Source organism: Netta rufina, assembly GCF_964035555.1.
Source record: "Netta rufina genome assembly, chromosome: Z".
Taxonomy (NCBI): Eukaryota; Metazoa; Chordata; class Aves; order Anseriformes; family Anatidae; genus Netta; species Netta rufina.
In genome coordinates, this window is record NC_140126.1 from 14,727,469 (window position 1) to 14,737,315 (window position 9,847).

Below are 9,847 nucleotides of genomic sequence, written 5' to 3' on the forward strand. Positions count from 1 at the left end.
TGTTCCTCCAGTCCCTCATTATACCTTGGGCTTCCAAAGTGTCCTGGCCTTTTGCTGTCACCAGTGAGCCATAATAAGCAGATGCAAAATGGGTAACTTAAGTTCTTCTGGGGTTGAGGATGGCAACAGCTTGTTTTTCTCATTGTAAATTACATATAGATAACTTCATTTGTGCAGTGGTCAAAGCTCTGATACGATGGTTGAAAAGTTTTGGCTGTTGATAAATTCTGATAATTTGGGGACTGAAGGATTGTGCTGGAATTCTGAGTATCCATACCACTCTTTATGTTCTAACTAGTTTTAGGAGTCTGCACACAACAAAGTTAAATAACAAACAATGCTAAGTTTGACAAATTATTTAAAAAAAAAAAATAAAAATTACAGTTGCCTGTGTAACTAGTATATCAAGGCACACCTTGATACACAATCACAGGAATGTTTTTCCATCACTTCCCTGCCTGTTTTGAGTGCATAGCATATACAGAGGTCTCCTGGCCAGTGAAGGTCTGTCAGGGAGGGTGTTGTCTGTATCATTCTTAACTTTTTTGCAGCATTAGTTGTACTGTGTGCAGTGAGATAGAAAGGTAAGGGTCTCCTTCAGCCTGCAGAGAGGTGCTCAGAGAGCTAGACTCCATCCCTGCCTGCACCTATTGTATGCAACGTAAGCTGCAAAAATCATATGAAATACCAATTTTTGTGTAAGTTTGAGATTAAACCTAAACCTCAAAAAAGTGCTCAGCATTCACAGTTTTCACTGCAGGTTGTGGACATTCTGCTTTGAGTAGAGAAAATGCTACAAAATGCACAGCTCAAGGATTTGTTCTCTAAGCAGAGCACCACAAGTTAGAGGACGCTTCTACTCTATCAGCTGCAAAAGGGAAAAGTAAACCCAGTTCATTTTTCTGGAATGTTGCTAACAAGTTCCTTGAAATAGTATTTAGACACTGCATTATTAAGTCAAAAAAAAAAAATCAAAACCTCATAAGGAAATTAATACTCAGTCTTCAGAATGAGGTGTGAGTATTATTTGGGATTAAATAAGCCTCTAGAGGAAGCTCACTCAGTTACTATTCATACAGTGAACTGAAAGGAAGGCTTTAACAGGAAAATCCTGTGTGACTGTGTCATTGCAGCACAATTTTGATGCATATCCACAGGAAAGCTGAATTGAGTGGCATGGGTTACCTTGCTTCTGTCATTGCCTTGTTTTTGAGATACTGCTTTTGTAGCTTCAGTAATTTCTAACACAATGCAGTATAGTAAGTATTATACACAAGAACATAAACTGAGTAATATGTGTAATAAATACAAGTAGTTTAAGTTCACTGTATTTGGGACATACACAGTTGGCAGCAGGGCTCAGGCATGCATGAAATTAACACAGAAGACTTTTGGATACAGTAAAAAGCTCTGATTTAAAAGTTAAAAGTCATTCTTATCCAGACTGTCTGATAGCTGTGCTGCTTTGCAACCCCATTTAAAACTAAGCATTTAACATGGTTCCATTTTGAAATCCAGGGGAATTGTTTTTTTCTGCTTGACTCCACTGGGAAGAATATCAGGCTCTCCCTGTCGACACAGTGCAGCGTTCCTCTCCTGTGCTAAGGTACAATTCAATCTAAGCCAAAGATTTTAAAGTTCCCCGTTATAAAGCTCTTTCACATAATTTTAATAAAAATCTGTGGCTGTTTTAGGATGTATGAAATTATCTTTTGAAATAAGGAATCTGAAGGAACAAGGGTTGTTTTTTTTTTTGTCCCCCTTCTCTCCCCCCCCCTACTCCTGTCCCCTTGTAGTTTTAAAAAAGCGTTTCCAAGGAGCAGGAAAACATCCTCTGTCAGAAGATAAAATCGGGAATTTTTAATTTGATCTTTTTTCTTTTTCGATCTGTATGATTGACCCTAACAGCTAGGATTTTATTGATAGAATAACTGCAGGTGAGGAGAGTACACACAAAAAGTTAAAGAGGGGAGGTAGTATAAACTTCTATTTGTAGTGAGTACTTCTCACAGTTGGTATTGATTCACTCCATGCTGTTTTTTAAGATTCTTATTTTCAGGAGGGGGAAAAAAGGCAAGAATAAGTTCTCTTACTAAAAATCTTTGTTTGGGAGGGAGGGAGGAGGGGGATTGGCCACCAGTTCTCAGGTATGAGTTGTAGGAGGTGGTTCTGTTCCTTCTCTGACCTTGAGGAGCTCTCAGCTGTCTCAGGAGGGCGTCTTGGGGATGCAAGCAAAACAGCTTGTTGTTCAGCATCCATAAGGTGAGCTGCACCAGAGGCAACCTGTCTGCTGCCAGTGTGTTGCACCAGTTGGGTAGCTACTGGATTCAGGCAAACAAGACTGAAAGGTGGCTAGACACTAACAAAAGCCTGACTACAAGCTCAAGTGCCTTCTTTAGCAGAGTCTTAAATTTCAAAAATATAGCATATGCCTTATTATTATTATTTATTTATTTATTTATTTATGTCCCCCACTAGTTGAGATGGCACAGGTTGAACCCTGAATAAGGCAGTGGCTTATGCATCCATCTGCACTGTTTGCGCTGGGGCTGTTGCCCTGGCTCTGCCTGTCTCCCCTTCCAGGTGGATGTGGTTTTCCTGGCTTAGCTGTCCATAGTGTAGAGGGATGAAGAAACACACCAGAGTTCACGAATCGATTACTCACACTTTGAAACACAGCTAAAGAATGTGTCTGGCTGACAGGGTTGAGCAACATGCATCCCGTGCCTGGGGGTGGGGAGGGAAGCTCACAGTGGTAACCAGATAAAGGGCAGCCTCTGCATCCGGGAGCATTGCTCTCAGGACTCCGCTGGCCAGAAAAGGCTGGAACTTGTTAGGGCAGGAGGACAGGAAGGAGGAAGCGATTTTCTCTTCCCATGCAGCCCAAGTAGGCAGCAGGCTGGGGAGCAGTGTGCTGATGGCCAGGGAGAGAAGCCGGAGGATGCTGCGGGTTTCCATGTAGGCCGCACTGAGACCACGAGTGCCCACCCAAAGGATGAAGCTTCCTTCAGAAAGCAGTTGTGGCCACTTTCTCGTTAAAATCTATTACTGAATAACCACTTGGTGTAAAATACAAGAGCAGCCCTGGGAGCAGAAACTCCTGGCAGTACATGCTCAGGGCGATGGGCCTCTAGGTCAGGCTCTCAAAAACCAGCCTCCCTTTGCACTCTTCTCTGCACTGGGAGGCAATGAAGGAAGGAAGAGCCCTGGCCAGCTCTTCAATCACAGATATTGCTGCTGAAGGTGCCCACCTGACAGAGAGGACACCAGACTGCGTCCCAAGGTTATAAAAGCATTCATCTGAAGCCATAAAGGAAGGATGTAGGCTCCCAGAGGGGCAGTGCTGGCCATGACCCCAATGCTCAGTCCCTCGTGGGCTGCTTCTAGGTGTCCTTTTGCTTGTCTTCTTTGGGACTGTGAATGCAAAATGTTTTTGGAAGCCAAGTCGCCTGACACAGGGGTCCTCTCCTCAAGCTAGGTACCCCAAGTTAGACTTAAAAATCTGCATTCTTTATGGGATCTGGCCCTAACGAGTTGTCTACTTGGAGGCTCAGGAAAATTTGTCCATATTAGATCTAAAGTAGATTAGCTAAACCTTATTAAAGCCTTGTGTTCATGTTTTCATTCAGAATTAATGTTATTTCCATTTGGCTTAATTTACTCAGCTAATGAATTAAAGCAAATTAAGTGTAATTCAATTCTGAACAAGAATGTCCACAGCTCCAATAACCTAAATTCACATCCCTAGTTGACAACAGCATACTGAAAATTCCTGCATAGAAAAGCCCCCAGATAGTTCACCATATATTCTGGGATTTTTGCAAAATCTGAGCACCTTTTCTAGACTGGGATTGCAGGCTAACCTCTTTCTAAACACCACTTCCTCACATGAAAGGTATGTCCTGCATTCTGCCCTTCCCACCACCATGCCACGCTTCTGCTAATGCCCTGCTGGACTGCATTCCCACAGAGCTGTCACCATCCCCGCAAAACCTGTGGTCTGTGGCTCTTGGCAAAGTGGGCTATGAGTGTGGGCAGAGGTGACTTAAATTTTTCCTAATTATTGGTGCACCGGTGATGTTCTGTCTGTAGCAACTCTGTTTTTGTATAAATTTGCCTTATAAACATCTCTTCTGCATTCACTTTTTTTACTCCAGTTTGGCATGTAACATTCTTAATTGGAACTTACATTAAGTGTTCGTGAAACTTTTTTTTCAAGCTTTTACGTGTCGGATACTATTTTGTGTCTTGTGTATAACTGTCATTGAGATGTTGTTTCAGTGGTGAATCTGAAATCTTTCTGAGTTTATTTTTAATTCGTGCTCAGTGATTGGCAATTTGAAAGCATTTTATTTAATTAGCAGAATCTAATTGCATTTTGATTAGCAGAACCTAATTTCTATCAATAAGAAGGGAGATAACCCAGTTTATATATATATATATATATATATATATATATAATTATTTTATTTTTTTCCCCATCTCAAGGTCCTAATGAACAGCAAGCACCCTAGACCAGAGGTGTGTCCCAGATTGCAGGGCAGTGATGCAGCAAAGCCAACGCACAGGAGTGAGCTGCAGAACTTGAATGTTTGGGACTACATTCAAGGAGGCAATTAGGCACCTAATTCCCAAGTTATGTACTTCAAAAACCTTCATCAGCCAATGCTCAGTCTTGGAAGCACCTAATCCTTAACCATTCACCTTTTCAAGGCTGAAGTACTTTGGGCTGTTGCAGGTGCACTGCGTGCCTCCTTGAATGTTGGCTTGTATGGCCAAGCAGCTCATTGCTTAATGTGAGACTCACCTGACACCCATCAGTGCAGATTAACTGGGTGCTTCTCTGTCAGAGTTCCTTACAGTTATGATGGTTGTGCCTGGTTGTGGCCGTCTAAAAGAAAACAAAGTCTAGATTAAAGGGTACTTAAGTGCTTGCAGTGTGAACTATGCTGCTCCTTTCTTTTTATACATCTGGCTCATAGCATCATAGCAAGCACTTTTATTGATTTTTCACTTCCTTCTCAATTCACCTTCTTCAAGATAGGTCTTAGACTAAAACTTTGTGAAATGATTTCTCAGAGTCTTGGGAGGAAAAAAAAAAATCATGTTTATCAAACTTATTATCAAGTAATTACTAGAACTGCCAAGCACAGTGTGATAACTAGAGTAACACCCATTATTTCACATATGAAATGTGGTGACTTTGCCTCATGCTAACTCAGACAGCAAGTACTTCTGAAACCAGTGACCAAAATTTCAAATGTTTACAAAAGGGAATTTCCTCTAGAAAGGTTTCCAGTCTGTCTGAGGACAATGCATGTTTGAAATGTTCTTACTGAGTACAATAAAATAAAATAAAATAAAATAAAATAAAATAAAATAAAATAAAATAAAATAAAATAAAATAAAATAAAATAAAATAAAATAAAATAAAATAAAATAAAATAATAAAATAAAATAACTGAAGCAAAACAAATTCAAATTCAGGTATACCTGCTTGGTCACTGACATTACACAGAATGAATGAGGGCCATTGAGCTGTTTTCCATCCAGTTTTCCTTTTGATGCTATCATTCAGAGGGGTGCAAATGAGCATCATAGTCTTAACATAGCTATAGACCACCAGAGGTTTTGTTGGCTATCATGTCACAACCATTAGAAAATGGATTAGAGTAAAAGACAGGTTCTAATCTTGTAGGTGTGTATTTATAAGATATTAGAAGGTTAATTATTGGCGTGATTTGAATCGGAGTCTGCCCCTGTGCCAGAGGGGTGTTGATCTGGGGGTCTCTGAGTTCTTGCCGAAGTCCACTGGTGAAAAGGGCTTACTGTCCCTCAGCAGCAGGTAACACCTCTGTTTTAACACTGGATGAAAACAAATGCGATGGACACACTTGCTTAGCTCCTGTGCACATTTGTTTAGCAACATATGTTACAATCATCTGCCAAAATAAAAATAATCAATCCATGTTGACAGCAAGACCTGTCAGCTTGGTTTGTTGGATATTTATTACCCACACTGCCAGCAGGCAGCAGATGTACAGTATGTTTCTATTACTGACTAATCACTGAATAGGAAGACAAAAAGGCTAAATGAAAAGAAAACTAGATGAAGCATCTCCTCAGTTAGGTGGTAACTCCGTGTCTTAACTAGAATTCCATACATTAACAACACCTCCATACATCTATATCCCTCCCTCAGTGCTGAAATTTTAAGTCGCTTAATTGTTCTTTTCTGTTAATTGCTTCGCGACTGACAGGCTTTGAAGCAAGTGGTGCATTTTTCTCTTATCATACAAGCTGGAAAAGCGCCCAGAGCATTAGCTCATCAGCCAGCCATTTGTACCTGCTGCTCTCTGTCTGCTACTACTAAATATATGCTAATGATGCTATCTGAATCTTGGGAGAATCGGGATGAGTTTGTAAATTGTGCTCATGCCAGGAAAATGAATGCTACTTGCAAAGATGACAAAGAAAGCAGCTGCTTTTAGATGAGATGAATCACCACATTTCATATTACTCTGGGGTAATAAATTATATTTTCTCTCTTGAATTCATTTTTTATGGAAGCATGAGTTATGTGGCAAATATAGCATGTGAGAAACCTTTCAAAGCCTTCCGAGATGGAATAAAAATAATCAAATTTATTATTTTTTAATAGACTTGTGTTTAAACACATGCAAGCTTGTTATGTGTTTCTTTTAGAGGTCTTTTCACATATTGCATTCTAATAAGAAAACAAAGGCTTTTAAATATTTTATAAGGTGGGTTTGTTTGTCTCCTGCTCCTTCTTCTAGCTGTTAATTACAGGGGTCTTTTCAGCAACAGAGTTCTGCATGTCTTAAATGCATATGTATAAAATACATTCAAAGCAACTGAATAATATGACAGCAAACCAAACCAATTTGAAATTCTGATGTGATGTAAAGTAATGCAGACTATGTTGTGTGTTTGTTAGGAAAGAACAATTTACGTTAATTGCAATTAAGACAGAGTTAAAGTTTTTTGAAAGACGATTAAGACGTGCAAACAACAGGCTGAAAATATGGGTGCTGCATTTGACAAAAATGCAGAAAAGACTTGGACTGATGAGTAGAAGTGGGGATTATTTTGGGAAACACTGTAATTACACTTTCTGTGGTATTTCTGGGATGCCAGGACAGGCCATGCCCTTCCACAGCGCATTTCCCTTCCCTCACAAGTAAATCTGGGATGGAAAAGGTGAAGAGAAATGCTCAGAGAGGCAGAGCAGGTTTCTGGTCCTTGCTCTGGTCGGTGAGTGGTGGGCAGGCAGATCTGGTGGACCAGCTCCACCTGCCTGGAGCTGGGTGGCACAGGGCACCGGGCTGCCCTCCCACATGATATCCAGCAATTTCAGCTCTAGACATCAAGTCCTGTTCCTGTGAAGAGTCCAAAACGTACTGGGCCAGGCAAGCTGATCATGTGATCTCACAGTAACACTTTTCTCCAAAGTCTTAATGCTTTCTGAGTAAGTCATATGATTTCTTTCATGTGATAAACCACTGGAATTAGAAGCTTTATTTATTTATTTATTTATCCTTGCTAAGGATGGAACAACATGAAAGGGTTTTGAAATATTTATATTTAACCACATGAGACTTCTTCAAAAACAGTGGCCTAGACTATATGCTGAAGGGGTGACTAAAAAAAGCAAGGAACATCCAGAGGGGAAAACTGAGTATGCCAGTTTCTGCAGGGCATATTGCTGCTCCCAGAACTTCCCAGGCCACGCAAGTACCACCACAGCTTATGGTCATCTTAGACCACAGTCATTTTTTGCAAAAATAGCTGAGCTTTACCTCTTAGAGACACAGCACCGCATGGATTTTTTGAGCAACCCATCTGCTTAAAGAAATTAAGAAAAGAAACCAGATATTGGAAAACATGTTTTTGGATTAGAAAATCTGAGCAGAGGACATTCAATTTCATGAAAGTATCACAAATAAGTAAAGCAGGTCTTCATTGGAGATGGCTTTGCTCAGCACCATGAATCCCACTGCTCCACTTCCCTCTCAGCTGTGTCTCCCCCTGTTTTCAGGACATCCGTGCCACCTTGGTGGTCATTGCTCCTGGATGTAGGGTACTCCATCTGCACAGGGCTCTTCCCAAACCAGCATTTCAGAGGGTGATTTCTGCTTCTGTGTTGCAGGATTTGGGTCCTGGCCACCTCTAAGTGAGCTTTTCCAGTTCCTGCACGCACTTCACAGCTGGATGATGATACTCAGAAATGTTTCACAAACTGAGTAAAAGTATTGCTATTGGAGAATTCTTATGGAAACACAAGTACCTCCAGAGACGACCACATTTTGTCTATTTTTTGTGTAGCTACATTTTGTGTAGCCTTGCACTGTAGCACTGCCTTCTAGTAAGAGGCTGTAAGCTTTGCAGTGAATTTGCAAGACCTTCAGGCTGAGGCTTGCCAGGCTTGTTCTGTCTGAACTTCTCTTGACCTGCCCCAACTTGAAGGTCTAGAGGAGCACAGGAAGGGTGACCACACCTCTAAGAAATGGGACAGAAACTGAGAAATATATGTGTTGCAATTTTAATTCTATTACTGCTGTTATTGAGACATTTTCTGTACAGAAATGCTCTAACTGCATTATTAGTCTCCCTGTTTCTGCCATAACTTATTGACTAATAATGATTCATGAATTAGACTGATAAGATTTACATTAAAAAACAATACATTATTCCCATTATTTATATATATGGCATGCTTCCTCTTCGCCCACAAACAAGACTTCAAATGCAGCGGTTTGTTATTTCACACCCACAACATGAAAATTTTATTGGCATTTTGGGAGTGCCTAAGCCGAGACGGACAAGCCCTCTGAGTTCATTGTCCCAGTACCTACAAAGTCTGCATGGCTACACAGAACAATTGTCCTCTAAAAGCTATTTGCCGGGTCTTTTTTGTTGTTGTTGTTGTGTTTTTTGTTGTTGCTGTTTGTTTGTTTTTGTTTTGTTTTGTTTTTGTATGTGTGTTAATTCATTTGTAGACCCTGTTTCCCAAAGAAGCAAAATATTTCCTGTCTTGAACCACCACAGAAAACCACAGCTATTGGTGAGTATGGGGGCTGCAGGTGGAGAAAAAGAGAGATTTGACTTCAGTCTTTTGGGCTGGGGATTCGTAGGCAAGCAAAAAAATGAAAATAATCACATTGATCCTTGTCTGCAGTAATGGGAGGATATGAACTGAACATCCCTGGGAGTTGCCTGGCCGTGACCTTCGAAGACAAAGTATTTTGTCTCTTCCCTGTTTCTGCCCCAGGAGTTGTCATCCACAGGAATACCTCAAGGTCAAAGTACAACTTTCTTACCAGTAAAAACAAGATGCTGAAGTCACAGTGGGGTGACCAACAGGAAATTTTGGCCACGTCTGAAAGAGCTGCACTTCCATTTGGGAAAAGATGTGTTTATATGTTAAACTGAGTTCAACTGCAAGAAATACTGCTGTGCAGCTGGAAACATCAGAGGACCAGAGGTCTGTTTGAAATGTCAGGGAAGAGTGGAAAATTCATTACAGCTTTGGCAGAAGGAGATGGATGTGGGAAGAGAGGGTTTTCATTACAGATACCGTCTGATGGTAGCCTTACCAGGAAATAACTGTATATTTGTATTTTTGAAGGCAGATTTCCAGCCTAATAATGCTACTATTGCTGTCCTTTGAGAGCTGCTATGCCTCTGAGAATGCCACGCGCTGCGCCGCTTGCCATAAAGGCACAATTGTGCTGTCATGCAGAGTGAGGGCTTTGCTCAAACAGAGCACATCACCACGCAGCATGTACGTGGATACAGACACGCATGCAGGGTGTGCAGGCAGAGT